Source organism: Danio rerio, chromosome 3, assembly GCF_049306965.1.
Source record: "Danio rerio strain Tuebingen ecotype United States chromosome 3, GRCz12tu, whole genome shotgun sequence".
Taxonomy (NCBI): domain Eukaryota; kingdom Metazoa; phylum Chordata; class Actinopteri; order Cypriniformes; family Danionidae; genus Danio; species Danio rerio.
This window is the reverse complement of record NC_133178.1, coordinates 37897754-37913442: the sequence shown is the minus strand read 5'-3', so window position 1 is coordinate 37913442 and position 15689 is coordinate 37897754. Positions and strand designations below refer to the sequence as shown.

General features: G+C 48.4%; 34 non-coding genes across 34 annotated transcripts; 8 read left to right on the top strand and 26 right to left on the bottom strand.

Annotated features, from left to right (window-relative positions):
• Positions 1–264: 264 nt before the first annotated feature.
• On the bottom strand, positions 265–337 carry trnaf-gaa (transfer RNA phenylalanine (anticodon GAA)). The gene has a single exon. It is a non-coding gene; the product is annotated as a tRNA-Phe (tRNA).
• Positions 338–425: 88 nt separating this feature from the next.
• On the bottom strand, positions 426–499 carry trnai-aau (transfer RNA isoleucine (anticodon AAU)). Its single transcript has one exon. It is a non-coding gene; the product is annotated as a tRNA-Ile (tRNA).
• Positions 500–604: 105 nt separating this feature from the next.
• trnaq-cug (transfer RNA glutamine (anticodon CUG)) lies at positions 605–676 on the bottom strand. The gene has a single exon. It is a non-coding gene; the product is annotated as a tRNA-Gln (tRNA).
• An 827-nt stretch (positions 677–1503) lies between these two features.
• On the top strand, positions 1504–1576 carry trnaa-agc (transfer RNA alanine (anticodon AGC)). The gene has a single exon. It is a non-coding gene; the product is annotated as a tRNA-Ala (tRNA).
• Positions 1577–2152: 576 nt separating this feature from the next.
• trnaf-gaa (transfer RNA phenylalanine (anticodon GAA)) lies at positions 2153–2225 on the bottom strand. The gene has a single exon. It is a non-coding gene; the product is annotated as a tRNA-Phe (tRNA).
• An 88-nt stretch (positions 2226–2313) lies between these two features.
• trnai-aau (transfer RNA isoleucine (anticodon AAU)) lies at positions 2314–2387 on the bottom strand. The gene has a single exon. It is a non-coding gene; the product is annotated as a tRNA-Ile (tRNA).
• A 105-nt stretch (positions 2388–2492) lies between these two features.
• trnaq-cug (transfer RNA glutamine (anticodon CUG)) lies at positions 2493–2564 on the bottom strand. Its single transcript has one exon. It is a non-coding gene; the product is annotated as a tRNA-Gln (tRNA).
• Positions 2565–3392: 828 nt separating this feature from the next.
• trnaa-agc (transfer RNA alanine (anticodon AGC)) lies at positions 3393–3465 on the top strand. The gene has a single exon. It is a non-coding gene; the product is annotated as a tRNA-Ala (tRNA).
• A 576-nt stretch (positions 3466–4041) lies between these two features.
• trnaf-gaa (transfer RNA phenylalanine (anticodon GAA)) lies at positions 4042–4114 on the bottom strand. The gene has a single exon. It is a non-coding gene; the product is annotated as a tRNA-Phe (tRNA).
• Positions 4115–4202: 88 nt separating this feature from the next.
• trnai-aau (transfer RNA isoleucine (anticodon AAU)) lies at positions 4203–4276 on the bottom strand. The gene has a single exon. It is a non-coding gene; the product is annotated as a tRNA-Ile (tRNA).
• Positions 4277–4381: 105 nt separating this feature from the next.
• trnaq-cug (transfer RNA glutamine (anticodon CUG)) lies at positions 4382–4453 on the bottom strand. Its single transcript has one exon. It is a non-coding gene; the product is annotated as a tRNA-Gln (tRNA).
• An 828-nt stretch (positions 4454–5281) lies between these two features.
• trnaa-agc (transfer RNA alanine (anticodon AGC)) lies at positions 5282–5354 on the top strand. The gene has a single exon. It is a non-coding gene; the product is annotated as a tRNA-Ala (tRNA).
• Positions 5355–5930: 576 nt separating this feature from the next.
• trnaf-gaa (transfer RNA phenylalanine (anticodon GAA)) lies at positions 5931–6003 on the bottom strand. The gene has a single exon. It is a non-coding gene; the product is annotated as a tRNA-Phe (tRNA).
• Positions 6004–6091: 88 nt separating this feature from the next.
• Positions 6092–6165, bottom strand: trnai-aau (transfer RNA isoleucine (anticodon AAU)). Its single transcript has one exon. It is a non-coding gene; the product is annotated as a tRNA-Ile (tRNA).
• Positions 6166–6270: 105 nt separating this feature from the next.
• On the bottom strand, positions 6271–6342 carry trnaq-cug (transfer RNA glutamine (anticodon CUG)). Its single transcript has one exon. It is a non-coding gene; the product is annotated as a tRNA-Gln (tRNA).
• Positions 6343–7169: 827 nt separating this feature from the next.
• Positions 7170–7242, top strand: trnaa-agc (transfer RNA alanine (anticodon AGC)). The gene has a single exon. It is a non-coding gene; the product is annotated as a tRNA-Ala (tRNA).
• A 576-nt stretch (positions 7243–7818) lies between these two features.
• On the bottom strand, positions 7819–7891 carry trnaf-gaa (transfer RNA phenylalanine (anticodon GAA)). Its single transcript has one exon. It is a non-coding gene; the product is annotated as a tRNA-Phe (tRNA).
• Positions 7892–7979: 88 nt separating this feature from the next.
• Positions 7980–8053, bottom strand: trnai-aau (transfer RNA isoleucine (anticodon AAU)). The gene has a single exon. It is a non-coding gene; the product is annotated as a tRNA-Ile (tRNA).
• Positions 8054–8158: 105 nt separating this feature from the next.
• On the bottom strand, positions 8159–8230 carry trnaq-cug (transfer RNA glutamine (anticodon CUG)). Its single transcript has one exon. It is a non-coding gene; the product is annotated as a tRNA-Gln (tRNA).
• Positions 8231–9057: 827 nt separating this feature from the next.
• Positions 9058–9130, top strand: trnaa-agc (transfer RNA alanine (anticodon AGC)). Its single transcript has one exon. It is a non-coding gene; the product is annotated as a tRNA-Ala (tRNA).
• A 576-nt stretch (positions 9131–9706) lies between these two features.
• On the bottom strand, positions 9707–9779 carry trnaf-gaa (transfer RNA phenylalanine (anticodon GAA)). The gene has a single exon. It is a non-coding gene; the product is annotated as a tRNA-Phe (tRNA).
• An 88-nt stretch (positions 9780–9867) lies between these two features.
• Positions 9868–9941, bottom strand: trnai-aau (transfer RNA isoleucine (anticodon AAU)). The gene has a single exon. It is a non-coding gene; the product is annotated as a tRNA-Ile (tRNA).
• Positions 9942–10046: 105 nt separating this feature from the next.
• On the bottom strand, positions 10047–10118 carry trnaq-cug (transfer RNA glutamine (anticodon CUG)). The gene has a single exon. It is a non-coding gene; the product is annotated as a tRNA-Gln (tRNA).
• An 827-nt stretch (positions 10119–10945) lies between these two features.
• trnaa-agc (transfer RNA alanine (anticodon AGC)) lies at positions 10946–11018 on the top strand. Its single transcript has one exon. It is a non-coding gene; the product is annotated as a tRNA-Ala (tRNA).
• Positions 11019–11594: 576 nt separating this feature from the next.
• On the bottom strand, positions 11595–11667 carry trnaf-gaa (transfer RNA phenylalanine (anticodon GAA)). Its single transcript has one exon. It is a non-coding gene; the product is annotated as a tRNA-Phe (tRNA).
• Positions 11668–11755: 88 nt separating this feature from the next.
• Positions 11756–11829, bottom strand: trnai-aau (transfer RNA isoleucine (anticodon AAU)). Its single transcript has one exon. It is a non-coding gene; the product is annotated as a tRNA-Ile (tRNA).
• Positions 11830–11934: 105 nt separating this feature from the next.
• On the bottom strand, positions 11935–12006 carry trnaq-cug (transfer RNA glutamine (anticodon CUG)). Its single transcript has one exon. It is a non-coding gene; the product is annotated as a tRNA-Gln (tRNA).
• An 828-nt stretch (positions 12007–12834) lies between these two features.
• Positions 12835–12907, top strand: trnaa-agc (transfer RNA alanine (anticodon AGC)). The gene has a single exon. It is a non-coding gene; the product is annotated as a tRNA-Ala (tRNA).
• A 576-nt stretch (positions 12908–13483) lies between these two features.
• trnaf-gaa (transfer RNA phenylalanine (anticodon GAA)) lies at positions 13484–13556 on the bottom strand. Its single transcript has one exon. It is a non-coding gene; the product is annotated as a tRNA-Phe (tRNA).
• Positions 13557–13644: 88 nt separating this feature from the next.
• Positions 13645–13718, bottom strand: trnai-aau (transfer RNA isoleucine (anticodon AAU)). The gene has a single exon. It is a non-coding gene; the product is annotated as a tRNA-Ile (tRNA).
• A 105-nt stretch (positions 13719–13823) lies between these two features.
• Positions 13824–13895, bottom strand: trnaq-cug (transfer RNA glutamine (anticodon CUG)). The gene has a single exon. It is a non-coding gene; the product is annotated as a tRNA-Gln (tRNA).
• An 827-nt stretch (positions 13896–14722) lies between these two features.
• Positions 14723–14795, top strand: trnaa-agc (transfer RNA alanine (anticodon AGC)). Its single transcript has one exon. It is a non-coding gene; the product is annotated as a tRNA-Ala (tRNA).
• A 576-nt stretch (positions 14796–15371) lies between these two features.
• On the bottom strand, positions 15372–15444 carry trnaf-gaa (transfer RNA phenylalanine (anticodon GAA)). Its single transcript has one exon. It is a non-coding gene; the product is annotated as a tRNA-Phe (tRNA).
• Positions 15445–15532: 88 nt separating this feature from the next.
• Positions 15533–15606, bottom strand: trnai-aau (transfer RNA isoleucine (anticodon AAU)). The gene has a single exon. It is a non-coding gene; the product is annotated as a tRNA-Ile (tRNA).
• Between the last annotated feature and the right edge of the window lie 83 nt (positions 15607–15689).

The window sequence follows — 15689 nt, the reverse complement described above, 5'->3', positions numbered from 1 at the left end:
CCTAATCAAACACACCTGACCAAGCTAATCAAGGTCTTACTGGGTATACTTGAAACATCCAGGCAGGTGTGTTGAGGCAAGATGGAGCTAAACCCTGCAGGGACACCGGCCCTCCACGACCAGGATTGGTGACCCCTGATCTGGGAGAAGGATATCGTTTTGGTCAAGTGGAAGCAGGTGGACTTAAGAGTGAAGCAGCTAGGTTTTTTGGATGAGTTTCGGTCACCTGACCCTCATGCCAAAAACAGAACACCCACACTGCTTTGCCGAAACCCGGGATCGAACCAGGGACCTTTAGATCTTCAGTCTAATGCTCTCCCAACTGAGCTATTTCGGCTGCGTTGACTCAGCTTTCCTGCAACATGCATGTCTGTGAGACCGATCAGAGCCTTAAAATGCCTCTGAGTCCTAAGACAGTAAAAGTTTGGCCAATACGGGGCTCGAACCCGCGACCTTGGCGTTATTAGCACCACGCTCTAACCAGCTGAGCTAACCGGCCACTTTCAGCTCACGTTACTACAAAGCCCAGACTAACTGTCATTCTCCAGACTCCAAGGGATTAGCATGCTATTCCAGCTTTTTTGAGCAGTGCTGGCAAAAAGCCAGGTTCCACCGAGATTTGAACTCGGATCGCTGGATTCAGAGTCCAGAGTGCTAACCATTACACCATGGAACCTTTAGGCTACTGAATGCTGCTGCCCGGGCGGAAGAGAATGAATAAAAAAAAAAACAGCCTTGGAGGAAAATAGCAGAATGTCAATCCAAGGCGGTGCCAATTTGCATTGTTTCTGAGTAACTCGTGATTCGGCATGCAGGGCTCCTCACACGTTTACTGGAGCAGGACCAGGTAGGGCCTTCAAAAGAAAAGCGCGATATTCCAGGTAATTTGACGACTAAATGGCGGGCAGGGCAAAGAGGCCACCACAGAGCAGATGTGATCTTTTATTTTATTTTTTGACCACGTCGAAAAAGCGGCCAATGAACAGCACCGAGGGAAATTAGCTCAAATAGTAGAGCGCTCGATCAGGCCATTGGAATCATCACCAGAAGCGACGTGACCATCTGGGAGAAGGATAGCGTTTTGGTCAAGTGGAAGCTGGTGGACTTAAGGTTGAAGCAGCTAGGTTTAAACTCGGATCGCTGGATTCAGAGTCCAGAGTGCTAACCATTACACCATGGAACCTCGAGATTGCTGATAGCTGCTGCCCGGGCGGAAGAGAATGAATAAAAAAAAAAAAAAACAGCCTTGGAGGAAAGTAGCAGAATGTCAATCCAAAGTGGTGCCAATTTGCAATGTTTCTGAGTAACTCGTCATTCGGCATGCAGGGCTCCTCACACGTTTACTGGAGCAGGACCAGGTAGGGCCTTCAAAAGAAAAGCGCGATATTCCAGGTAATTTGACGACTAAATGGCGGGCAGGGCAAAGAGGCCACCACAGAGCAGATGTGATCTTTTATTATATTTTTTGACCACGTCGAAAAATCGGCCAATTTATGGCACCGAGGGGAATTAGCTCAAGTGGTAGAGCGCTCGCTTAGCATGCGAGAGGTAGCGGGATCGATGCCCGCATTCTCCACTTCTGTTTCCTTGCCTTTCACATTTCCTTCATTGCAAAGCTGGCGGCACCTTGAGGGTTGAAAGCAAAACTTCTTAGTTCAGCTTTGCTGGTTCCTGTGTAGTACTTAGCATTGCAACACCTCAGAAGCCCTATCAAGTCACAGTTTTCTTTTATTCAGTGGCGCATCCGCAGTGGGACATCAAAGCGCTAAATATATAGCAGAGTGCTGTCGATCAGGCCATTGGAATCATCACCAGAAGCGACCATCTGGGACAGTGATCACCAAACTTGTTCCTGGAGGGCCGGTGTCCTGCAGATTTTAGTTCCAACCCTAATCAAACACACCTGACCAAGCTAATCAAGGTCTTACTGGGTATACTTGAAACATCCAGGCAGGTGTGTTGAGGCAAGATGGAGCTAAACCCTGCAGGGACACCGGCCCTCCACTACCAGGATTGGTGAAGCCTGATCTGGGAGAAGGATATCGTTTTGGTCAAGTGGAAGCAGGTGGACTTAAGAGTGAAGCAGCTAGGTTTTTTGGATGAGTTTCGGTCACCTGACCCTCATGCCAAAAACAGAACACCCACACTGCTTTGCCGAAACCCAGGATCGAACCAGGGACCTTTAGATCTTCAGTCTAACGCTCTCCCAACTGAGCTATTTCGGCTGCGTTGACTCAGCTTTCCTGCAACATCCATGTCTGTGAGACCGATCAGAGCCTTAAAATGCCTCTGAGTCCTAAGACAGTAAAAGTTTGGCCAATACGGGGCTCGAACCCGCGACCTTGGCGTTATTAGCACCACGCTCTAACCAGCTGAGCTAACCGGCCACTTTCAGCTCACATTACTACAAAGCCCAGACTAACTGTCATTCTCCAGACTCCAAGGGATTAGCATGCTATTCCAGCTTTTTTGAGCAGTGCTGGCAAAAAGCCAGGTTCCACCGAGATTTGAACTCGGATCGCTGGATTCAGAGTCCAGAGTGCTAACCATTACACCATGGAACCTTTAGGCTACTGAATGCTGCTGCCCGGGCGGAAGAGAATGAATAAAAAAAAAAACAGCCTTGGAGGAAAATAGCAGAATGTCAATCCAAGGCGGTGCCAATTTTCATTGTTTCTGAGTAACTCGTGATTCGGCATGCAGGGCTCCTCACACGTTTACTGGAGCAGGACCAGGTAGGGCCTTCAAAAGAAAAGCGCGATATTCCAGGTAATTTGACGACTAAATGGCGGGCAGGGCAAAGAGGCCACCACAGAGCAGATGTGATCTTTTATTTTATTTTTTGACCACGTCGAAAAAGCGGCCAATGAACAGCACCGAGGGAAATTAGCTCAAATAGTAGAGCGCTCGATCAGGCCATTGGAATCATCACCAGAAGCGACGTGACCATCTGGGAGAAGGATAGCGTTTTGGTCAAGTGGAAGCTGGTGGACTTAAGGTTGAAGCAGCTAGGTTTAAACTCGGATCGCTGGATTCAGAGTCCAGAGTGCTAACCATTACACCATGGAACCTCGAGATTGCTGATAGCTGCTGCCCGGGCGGAAGAGAATGAATAAAAAAAAAAAAAAAACAGCCTTGGAGGAAAGTAGCAGAATGTCAATCCAAAGTGGTGCCAATTTGCAATGTTTCTGAGTAACTCGTCATTCGGCATGCAGGGCTCCTCACACGTTTACTGGAGCAGGACCAGGTAGGGCCTTCAAAGGAAAAGCGCGATATTCCAGGTAATTTGACGACTAAATGGCGGGCAGGGCAAAGAGGCCACCACAGAGCAGATGTGATCTTTTATTATATTTTTTGACCACGTCGAAAAATCGGCCAATTTATGGCACCGAGGGGAATTAGCTCAAGTGGTAGAGCGCTCGCTTAGCATGCGAGAGGTAGCGGGATCGATGCCCGCATTCTCCACTTCTGTTTCCTTGCCTTTCACATTTCCTTCATTGCAAAGCTGGCGGCACCTTGAGGGTTGAAAGCAAAACTTCTTAGTTCAGCTTTGCTGGTTCCTGTGTAGTACTTAGCATTGCAACACCTCAGAAGCCCTATCAAGTCACAGTTTTCTTTTATTCAGTGGCGCATCCGCAGTGGGACATCAAAGCGCTAAATATATAGCAGAGTGCTGTCGATCAGGCCATTGGAATCATCACCAGAAGCGACCATCTGGGACAGTGATCACCAAACTTGTTCCTGGAGGGCCGGTGTCCTGCAGATTTTAGTTCCAACCCTAATCAAACACACCTGACCAAGCTAATCAAGGTCTTACTGGGTATACTTGAAACATCCAGGCAGGTGTGTTGAGGCAAGATGGAGCTAAACCCTGCAGGGACACCGGCCCTCCACGACCAGGATTGGTGACCCCTGATCTGGGAGAAGGATATCGTTTTGGTCAAGTGGAAGCAGGTGGACTTAAGAGTGAAGCAGCTAGGTTTTTTGGATGAGTTTCGGTCACCTGACCCTCATGCCAAAAACAGAACACCCACACTGCTTTGCCGAAACCCGGGATCGAACCAGGGACCTTTAGATCTTCAGTCTAACGCTCTCCCAACTGAGCTATTTCGGCTGCGTTGACTCAGCTTTCCTGCAACATGCATGTCTGTGAGACCGATCAGAGCCTTAAAATGCCTCTGAGTCCTAAGACAGTAAAAGTTTGGCCAATACGGGGCTCGAACCCGCGACCTTGGCGTTATTAGCACCACGCTCTAACCAGCTGAGCTAACCGGCCACTTTCAGCTCACATTACTACAAAGCCCAGACTAACTGTCATTCTCCAGACTCCAAGGGATTAGCATGCTATTCCAGCTTTTTTGAGCAGTGCTGGCAAAAAGCCAGGTTCCACCGAGATTTGAACTCGGATCGCTGGATTCAGAGTCCAGAGTGCTAACCATTACACCATGGAACCTTTAGGCTACTGAATGCTGCTGCCCGGGCGGAAGAGAATGAATAAAAAAAAAAAACAGCCTTGGAGGAAAATAGCAGAATGTCAATCCAAGGCGGTGCCAATTTGCATTGTTTCTGAGTAACTCGTGATTCGGCATGCAGGGCTCCTCACACGTTTACTGGAGCAGGACCAGGTAGGGCCTTCAAAAGAAAAGCGCGATATTCCAGGTAATTTGACGACTAAATGGCGGGCAGGGCAAAGAGGCCACCACAGAGCAGATGTGATCTTTTATTTTATTTTTTGACCACGTCGAAAAAGCGGCCAATGAACAGCACCGAGGGAAATTAGCTCAAATAGTAGAGCGCTCGATCAGGCCATTGGAATCATCACCAGAAGCGACGTGACCATCTGGGAGAAGGATAGCGTTTTGGTCAAGTGGAAGCTGGTGGACTTAAGGTTGAAGCAGCTAGGTTTAAACTCGGATCGCTGGATTCAGAGTCCAGAGTGCTAACCATTACACAATGGAACCTCGAGATTGCTGATAGCTGCTGCCCGGGCGGAAGAGAATGAATAAAAAAAAAAAAAAACAGCCTTGGAGGAAAGTAGCAGAATGTCAATCCAAAGTGGTGCCAATTTGCAATGTTTCTGAGTAACTCGTCATTCGGCATGCAGGGCTCCTCACACGTTTACTGGAGCAGGACCAGGTAGGGCCTTCAAAAGAAAAGCGCGATATTCCAGGTAATTTGACGACTAAATGGCGGGCAGGGCAAAGAGGCCACCACAGAGCAGATGTGATCTTTTATTATATTTTTTGACCACGTCGAAAAATCGGCCAATTTATGGCACCGAGGGGAATTAGCTCAAGTGGTAGAGCGCTCGCTTAGCATGCGAGAGGTAGCGGGATCGATGCCCGCATTCTCCACTTCTGTTTCCTTGCCTTTCACATTTCCTTCATTGCAAAGCTGGCGGCACCTTGAGGGTTGAAAGCAAAACTTCTTAGTTCAGCTTTGCTGGTTCCTGTGTAGTACTTAGCATTGCAACACCTCAGAAGCCCTATCAAGTCACAGTTTTCTTTTATTCAGTGGCGCATCCGCAGTGGGACATCAAAGCGCTAAATATATAGCAGAGTGCTGTCGATCAGGCCATTGGAATCATCACCAGAAGCGACCATCTGGGACAGTGATCACCAAACTTGTTCCTGGAGGGCCGGTGTCCTGCAGATTTTAGTTCCAACCCTAATCAAACACACCTGACCAAGCTAATCAAGGTCTTACTGGGTATACTTGAAACATCCAGGCAGGTGTGTTGAGGCAAGATGGAGCTAAACCCTGCAGGGACACCGGCCCTCCACGACCAGGATTGGTGACCCCTGATCTGGGAGAAGGATATCGTTTTGGTCAAGTGGAAGCAGGTGGACTTAAGAGTGAAGCAGCTAGGTTTTTTGGATGAGTTTCGGTCACCTGACCCTCATGCCAAAAACAGAACACCCACACTGCTTTGCCGAAACCCGGGATCGAACCAGGGACCTTTAGATCTTCAGTCTAACGCTCTCCCAACTGAGCTATTTCGGCTGCGTTGACTCAGCTTTCCTGCAACATGGATGTCTGTGAGACCGATCAGAGCCTTAAAATGCCTCTGAGTCCTAAGACAGTAAAAGTTTGGCCAATACGGGGCTCGAACCCGCGACCTTGGCGTTATTAGCACCACGCTCTAACCAGCTGAGCTAACCGGCCACTTTCAGCTCACATTACTACAAAGCCCAGACTAACTGTCATTCTCCAGACTCCAAGGGATTAGCATGCTATTCCAGCTTTTTTGAGCAGTGCTGGCAAAAAGCCAGGTTCCACCGAGATTTGAACTCGGATCGCTGGATTCAGAGTCCAGAGTGCTAACCATTACACCATGGAACCTTTAGGCTACTGAATGCTGCTGCCCGGGCGGAAGAGAATGAATAAAAAAAAAAACAGCCTTGGAGGAAAATAGCAGAATGTCAATCCAAGGCGGTGCCAATTTGCATTGTTTCTGAGTAACTCGTGATTCGGCATGCAGGGCTCCTCACACGTTTACTGGAGCAGGACCAGGTAGGGCCTTCAAAAGAAAAGCGCGATATTCCAGGTAATTTGACGACTAAATGGCGGGCAGGGCAAAGAGGCCACCACAGAGCAGATGTGATCTTTTATTTTATTTTTTGACCACGTCGAAAAAGCGGCCAATGAACAGCACCGAGGGAAATTAGCTCAAATAGTAGAGCGCTCGATCAGGCCATTGGAATCATCACCAGAAGCGACGTGACCATCTGGGAGAAGGATAGCGTTTTGGTCAAGTGGAAGCTGGTGGACTTAAGGTTGAAGCAGCTAGGTTTAAACTCGGATCGCTGGATTCAGAGTCCAGAGTGCTAACCATTACACCATGGAACCTCGAGATTGCTGATAGCTGCTGCCCGGGCGGAAGAGAATGAATAAAAAAAAAAAAAAACAGCCTTGGAGGAAAGTAGCAGAATGTCAATCCAAAGTGGTGCCAATTTGCAATGTTTCTGAGTAACTCGTCATTCGGCATGCAGGGCTCCTCACACGTTTACTGGAGCAGGACCAGGTAGGGCCTTCAAAAGAAAAGCGCGATATTCCAGGTAATTTGACGACTAAATGGCGGGCAGGGCAAAGAGGCCACCACAGAGCAGATGTGATCTTTTATTATATTTTTTGACCACGTCGAAAAATCGGCCAATTTATGGCACCGAGGGGAATTAGCTCAAGTGGTAGAGCGCTCGCTTAGCATGCGAGAGGTAGCGGGATCGATGCCCGCATTCTCCACTTCTGTTTCCTTGCCTTTCACATTTCCTTCATTGCAAAGCTGGCGGCACCTTGAGGGTTGAAAGCAAAACTTCTTAGTTCAGCTTTGCTGGTTCCTGTGTAGTACTTAGCATTGCAACACCTCAGAAGCCCTATCAAGTCACAGTTTTCTTTTATTCAGTGGCGCATCCGCAGTGGGACATCAAAGCGCTAAATATATAGCAGAGTGCTGTCGATCAGGCCATTGGAATCATCACCAGAAGCGACCATCTGGGACAGTGATCACCAAACTTGTTCCTGGAGGGCCGGTGTCCTGCAGATTTTAGTTCCAACCCTAATCAAACACACCTGACCAAGCTAATCAAGGTCTTACTGGGTATACTTGAAACATCCAGGCAGGTGTGTTGAGGCAAGATGGAGCTAAACCCTGCAGGGACACCGGCCCTCCACGACCAGGATTGGTGACCCCTGATCTGGGAGAAGGATATCGTTTTGGTCAAGTGGAAGCAGGTGGACTTAAGAGTGAAGCAGCTAGGTTTTTTGGATGAGTTTCGGTCACCTGACCCTCATGCCAAAAACAGAACACCCACACTGCTTTGCCGAAACCCGGGATCGAACCAGGGACCTTTAGATCTTCAGTCTAACGCTCTCCCAACTGAGCTATTTCGGCTGCGTTGACTCAGCTTTCCTGCAACATGCATGTCTGTGAGACCGATCAGAGCCTTAAAATGCCTCTGAGTCCTAAGACAGTAAAAGTTTGGCCAATACGGGGCTCGAACCCGCGACCTTGGCGTTATTAGCACCACGCTCTAACCAGCTGAGCTAACCGGCCACTTTCAGCTCACATTACTACAAAGCCCAGACTAACTGTCATTCTCCAGACTCCAAGGGATTAGCATGCTATTCCAGCTTTTTTGAGCAGTGCTGGCAAAAAGCCAGGTTCCACCGAGATTTGAACTCGGATCGCTGGATTCAGAGTCCAGAGTGCTAACCATTACACCATGGAACCTTTAGGCTACTGAATGCTGCTGCCCGGGCGGAAGAGAATGAATAAAAAAAAAAACAGCCTTGGAGGAAAATAGCAGAATGTCAATCCAAGGCGGTGCCAATTTGCATTGTTTCTGAGTAACTCGTGATTCGGCATGCAGGGCTCCTCACACGTTTACTGGAGCAGGACCAGGTAGGGCCTTCAAAAGAAAAGCGCGATATTCCAGGTAATTTGACGACTAAATGGCGGGCAGGGCAAAGAGGCCACCACAGAGCAGATGTGATCTTTTATTTTATTTTTTGACCACGTCGAAAAAGCGGCCAATGAACAGCACCGAGGGAAATTAGCTCAAATAGTAGAGCGCTCGATCAGGCCATTGGAATCATCACCAGAAGCGACGTGACCATCTGGGAGAAGGATAGCGTTTTGGTCAAGTGGAAGCTGGTGGACTTAAGGTTGAAGCAGCTAGGTTTAAACTCGGATCGCTGGATTCAGAGTCCAGAGTGCTAACCATTACACCATGGAACCTCGAGATTGCTGATAGCTGCTGCCCGGGCGGAAGAGAATGAATAAAAAAAAAAAAAAACAGCCTTGGAGGAAAGTAGCAGAATGTCAATCCAAAGTGGTGCCAATTTGCAATGTTTCTGAGTAACTCGTCATTCGGCATGCAGGGCTCCTCACACGTTTACTGGAGCAGGACCAGGTAGGGCCTTCAAAAGAAAAGCGCGATATTCCAGGTAATTTGACGACTAAATGGCGGGCAGGGCAAAGAGGCCACCACAGAGCAGATGTGATCTTTTATTATATTTTTTGACCACGTCGAAAAATCGGCCAATTTATGGCACCGAGGGGAATTAGCTCAAGTGGTAGAGCGCTCGCTTAGCATGCGAGAGGTAGCGGGATCGATGCCCGCATTCTCCACTTCTGTTTCCTTGCCTTTCACATTTCCTTCATTGCAAAGCTGGCGGCACCTTGAGGGTTGAAAGCAAAACTTCTTAGTTCAGCTTTGCTGGTTCCTGTGTAGTACTTAGCATTGCAACACCTCAGAAGCCCTATCAAGTCACAGTTTTCTTTTATTCAGTGGCGCATCCGCAGTGGGACATCAAAGCGCTAAATATATAGCAGAGTGCTGTCGATCAGGCCATTGGAATCATCACCAGAAGCGACCATCTGGGACAGTGATCACCAAACTTGTTCCTGGAGGGCCGGTGTCCTGCAGATTTTAGTTCCAACCCTAATCAAACACACCTGACCAAGCTAATCAAGGTCTTACTGGGTATACTTGAAACATCCAGGCAGGTGTGTTGAGGCAAGATGGAGCTAAACCCTGCAGGGACACCGGCCCTCCACGACCAGGATTGGTGACCCCTGATCTGGGAGAAGGATATCGTTTTGGTCAAGTGGAAGCAGGTGGACTTAAGAGTGAAGCAGCTAGGTTTTTTGGATGAGTTTCGGTCACCTGACCCTCATGCCAAAAACAGAACACCCACACTGCTTTGCCGAAACCCGGGATCGAACCAGGGACCTTTAGATCTTCAGTCTAATGCTCTCCCAACTGAGCTATTTCGGCTGCGTTGACTCAGCTTTCCTGCAACATGCATGTCTGTGAGACCGATCAGAGCCTTAAAATGCCTCTGAGTCCTAAGACAGTAAAAGTTTGGCCAATACGGGACTCGAACCCGCGACCTTGGCGTTATTAGCACCACGCTCTAACCAGCTGAGCTAACCGGCCACTTTCAGCTCACGTTACAACAAAGCCCAGACTAACTGTCATTCTCCAGACTCCAAGGGATTAGCATGCTATTCCAGCTTTTTTGAGCAGTGCTGGCAAAAAGCCAGGTTCCACCGAGATTTGAACTCGGATCGCTGGATTCAGAGTCCAGAGTGCTAACCATTACACCATGGAACCTTGAGGCTACTGAATGCTGCTGCCCGGGCGGAAGAGAATGAATAAAAAAAAAAACAGCCTTGGAGGAAAATAGCAGAATGTCAATCCAAGGCGGTGCCAATTTGCATTGTTTCTGAGTAACTCGTGATTCGGCATGCAGGGCTCCTCACACGTTTACTGGAGCAGGACCAGGTAGGGCCTTCAAAAGAAAAGCGCGATATTCCAGGTAATTTGACGACTAAATGGCGGGCAGGGCAAAGAGGCCACCACAGAGCAGATGTGATCTTTTATTTTATTTTTTGACCACGTCGAAAAAGCGGCCAATGAACAGCACCGAGGGAAATTAGCTCAAATAGTAGAGCGCTCGATCAGGCCATTGGAATCATCACCAGAAGCGACGTGACCATCTGGGAGAAGGATAGCGTTTTGGTCAAGTGGAAGCTGGTGGACTTAAGGTTGAAGCAGCTAGGTTTAAACTCGGATCGCTGGATTCAGAGTCCAGAGTGCTAACCATTACACCATGGAACCTCGAGATTGCTGATAGCTGCTGCCCGGGCGGAAGAGAATGAATAAAAAAAAAAAAAAACAGCCTTGGAGGAAAGTAGCAGAATGTCAATCCAAAGTGGTGCCAATTTGCAATGTTTCTGAGTAACTCGTCATTCGGCATGCAGGGCTCCTCACACGTTTACTGGAGCAGGACCAGGTAGGGCCTTCAAAAGAAAAGCGCGATATTCCAGGTAATTTGACGACTAAATGGCGGGCAGGGCAAAGAGGCCACCACAGAGCAGATGTGATCTTTTATTATATTTTTTGACCACGTTGAAAAATCGGCCAATTTATGGCACCGAGGGGAATTAGCTCAAGTGGTAGAGCGCTCGCTTAGCATGCGAGAGGTAGCGGGATCGATGCCCGCATTCTCCACTTCTGTTTCCTTGCCTTTCACATTTCCTTCATTGCAAAGCTGGCGGCACCTTGAGGGTTGAAAGCAAAACTTCTTAGTTCAGCTTTGCTGGTTCCTGTGTAGTACTTAGCATTGCAACACCTCAGAAGCCCTATCAAGTCACAGTTTTCTTTTATTCAGTGGCGCATCCGCAGTGGGACATCAAAGCGCTAAATATATAGCAGAGTGCTGTCGATCAGGCCATTGGAATCATCACCAGAAGCGACCATCTGGGACAGTGATCACCAAACTTGTTCCTGGAGGGCCGGTGTCCTGCAGATTTTAGTTCCAACCCTAATCAAACACACCTGACCAAGCTAATCAAGGTCTTACTGGGTATACTTGAAACATCCAGGCAGGTGTGTTGAGGCAAGATGGAGCTAAACCCTGCAGGGACACCGGCCCTCCACGACCAGGATTGGTGACCCCTGATCTGGGAGAAGGATATCGTTTTGGTCAAGTGGAAGCAGGTGGACTTAAGAGTGAAGCAGCTAGGTTTTTTGGATGAGTTTCGGTCACCTGACCCTCATGCCAAAAACAGAACACCCACACTGCTTTGCCGAAACCCGGGATCGAACCAGGGACCTTTAGATCTTCAGTCTAATGCTCTCCCAACTGAGCTATTTCGGCTGCGTTGACTCAGCTTTCCTGCAACATGCATGTCTGTGAGACCGATCAGAGCCTTAAAATGCCTCTGAGTCCTAAGACAGTAAAAGTTTGGCCAATACGGGGCTCGAACCCGCGACCTTGGCGTTATTAGCACCACGCTCTAACCAGCTGAGCTAACCGGCCACTTTCAGCTCACATTACTACAAAGCCCAGACTAACTGTCATTCTCCAGACTCCAAGGGATTAGCATGCTATTCCAGCTTTTTTGAGCAGTGCTGGCAAAAAGCCAGGTTCCACCGAGATTTGAACTCGGATCGCTGGATTCAGAGTCCAGAGTGCTAACCATTACACCATGGAACCTTTAGGCTACTGAATGCTGCTGCCCGGGCGGAAGAGAATGAATAAAAAAAAAAACAGCCTTGGAGGAAAATAGCAGAATGTCAATCCAAGGCGGTGCCAATTTGCATTGTTTCTGAGTAACTCGTGATTCGGCATGCAGGGCTCCTCACACGTTTACTGGAGCAGGACCAGGTAGGGCCTTCAAAAGAAAAGCGCGATATTCCAGGTAATTTGTCGACTAAATGGCGGGCAGGGCAAAGAGGCCACCACAGAGCAGATGTGATCTTTTATTTTATTTTTTGACCACGTCGAAAAAGCGGCCAATGAACAGCACCGAGGGAAATTAGCTCAAATAGTAGAGCGCTCGATCAGGCCATTGGAATCATCACCAGAAGCGACGTGACCATCTGGGAGAAGGATAGCGTTTTGGTCAAGTGGAAGCTGGTGGACTTAAGGTTGAAGCAGCTAGGTTTAAACTCGGATCGCTGGATTCAGAGTCCAGAGTGCTAACCATTACACCATGGAACCTCGAGATTGCTGATAGCTGCTGCCCGGGCGGAAGAGAATGAATAAAAAAAAAAAAAAAACAGCCTTGGAGGAAAGTAGCAGAATGTCAATCCAAAGTGGTGCCAATTTGCAATGTTTCTGAGTAACTCGTCATTCGGCATGCAGGGCTCCTCACACGTTTACTGGAGCAGGACCAGGTAGGGCCTTCAAAAGAAAAGCGCGATATTCCAGGTAATTTGACGACTAAATGGCGGGCAGGGCAAAGAGGCCACCACAGAGCAGATGTGATCTTTTATTATATTTTTTGACCACGTCGAAAAATCGGCCAATTTATGGCACCGAGGGGAATTAGCTCAAGTGGTAGAGCGCTCGCTTAGCATGCGAGAGGTAGCGGGATCGATGCCCGCATTCTCCACTTCTGTTTCCTTGCCTTTCACATTTCCTTCATTGCAAAGCTGGCGGCACCTTGAGGGTTGAAAGCAAAACTTCTTAGTTCAGCTTTGCTGGTTCCTGTGTAGTACTTAGCATTGCAACACCTCAGAAGCCCTATCAAGTCACAGTTTTCTTTTATTCAGTGGCGCATTCGCAGTGGGACATCAAAGCGCTAAATATATAGCAGAGTGCTGTCGATCAGGCCATTGGAATCATCACCAGAAGCGACCATCTGGGACAGTGATCACCAAACTTGTTCCTGGAGGGCCGGTGTCCTGCAGATTTTAGTTCCAACCCTAATCAAACACACCTGACCAAGCTAATCAAGGTCTTACTGGGTATACTTGAAACATCCAGGCAGGTGTGTTGAGGCAAGATGGAGCTAAACCCTGCAGGGACACCGGCCCTCCACGACCAGGATTGGTGACCCCTGATCTGGGAGAAGGATATCGTTTTGGTCAAGTGGAAGCAGGTGGACTTAAGAGTGAAGCAGCTAGGTTTTTTGGATGAGTTTCGGTCACCTGACCCTCATGCCAAAAACAGAACACCCACACTGCTTTGCCGAAACCCGGGATCGAACCAGGGACCTTTAGATCTTCAGTCTAATGCTCTCCCAACTGAGCTATTTCGGCTGCGTTGACTCAGCTTTCCTGCAACATGCATGTCTGTGAGACCGATCAGAGCCTTAAAATGCCTCTGAGTCCTAAGACAGTAAAAGTTTGGCCAATACGGGGCTCGAACCCGCGACCTTGGCGTTATTAGCACCACGCTCTAACCAGCTGAGCTAACCGGCCACTTTCAGCTCACATTACTACAAAGCCCAGACTAACTGTCATTCTCCAGACTCCAAGGGATTAGCATGCTATTCCAGCTTTTTTGAGCAGTGCTGGCAAAAAGCCAGGTTCCACCGAGATTTGAACTCGGATCGCTGGATTCAGAGTCCAGAGTGCTAACCATTACACCATGGAACCTTTAGGCTACTGAATGCTGCTGCCCGGGCGGAAGAGAATGAATAAAAAAAAAAACAGCCTTGGAGGAAAATAGCAGAATGTCAATCCAAGGCGGTGCCAATTTGCATTGTTTCTGAGTAACTCGTGATTCGGCATGCAGGGCTCCTCACACGTTTACTGGAGCAGGACCAGGTAGGGCCTTCAAAAGAAAAGCGCGATATTCCAGGTAATTTGACGACTAAATGGCGGGCAGGGCAAAGAGGCCACCACAGAGCAGATGTGATCTTTTATTTTATTTTTTGACCACGTCGAAAAAGCGGCCAATGAACAGCACCGAGGGAAATTAGCTCAAATAGTAGAGCGCTCGATCAGGCCATTGGAATCATCACCAGAAGCGACGTGACCATCTGGGAGAAGGATAGCGTTTTGGTCAAGTGGAAGCTGGTGGACTTAAGGTTGAAGCAGCTAGGTTTAAACTCGGATCGCTGGATTCAGAGTCCAGAGTGCTAACCATTATACCATGGAACCTCGAGATTGCTGATAGCTGCTGCCCGGGCGGAAGAGAATGAATAAAAAAAAAAAAAAACAGCCTTGGAGGAAAGTAGCAGAATGTCAATCCAAAGTGGTGCCAATTTGCAATGTTTCTGAGTAACTCGTCATTCGGCATGCAGGGCTCCTCACACGTTTACTGGAGCAGGACCAGGTAGGGCCTTCAAAAGAAAAGCGCGATATTCCAGGTAATTTGACGACTAAATGGCGGGCAGGGCAAAGAGGCCACCACAGAGCAGATGTGATCTTTTATTATATTTTTTGACCACGTCGAAAAATCGGCCAATTTATGGCACCGAGGGGAATTAGCTCAAGTGGTAGAGCGCTCGCTTAGCATGCGAGAGGTAGCGGGATCGATGCCCGCATTCTCCACTTCTGTTTCCTTGCCTTTCACATTTCCTTCATTGCAAAGCTGGCGGCACCTTGAGGGTTGAAAGCAAAACTTCTTAGTTCAGCTTTGCTGGTTCCTGTGTAGTACTTAGCATTGCAACACCTCAGAAGCCCTATCAAGTCACAGTTTTCTTTTATTCAGTGGCGCATCCGCAGTGGGACATCAAAGCGCTAAATATATAGCAGAGTGCTGTCGATCAGGCCATTGGAATCATCACCAGAAGCGACCATCTGGGACAGTGATCACCAAACTTGTTCCTGGAGGGCCGGTGTCCTGCAGATTTTAGTTCCAACCCTAATCAAACACACCTGACCAAGCTAATCAAGGTCTTACTGGGTATACTTGAAACATCCAGGCAGGTGTGTTGAGGCAAGATGGAGCTAAACCCTGCAGGGACACCGGCCCTCCACGACCAGGATTGGTGACCCCTGATCTGGGAGAAGGATATCGTTTTGGTCAAGTGGAAGCAGGTGGACTTAAGAGTGAAGCAGCTAGGTTTTTTGGATGAGTTTCGGTCACCTGACCCTCATGCCAAAAACAGAACACCCACACTGCTTTGCCGAAACCCGGGATCGAACCAGGGACCTTTAGATCTTCAGTCTAATGCTCTCCCAACTGAGCTATTTCGGCTGCGTTGACTCAGCTTTCCTGCAACATGCATGTCTGTGAGACCGATCAGAGCCTTAAAATGCCTCTGAGTCCTAAGACAGTAAAAGTTTGGCCAATACGGGGCTCGAACCCGCGACCTTGGCGTTATTAGCACCACGCTCTAACCAGCTGAGCTAACCGGCCACTTTCAGCTCACATTACTACAAAGCCCAGACTAACTGTCATTCTCCAGACTCCAAGGGATTAGCATGCTATTCCAGCTTTTT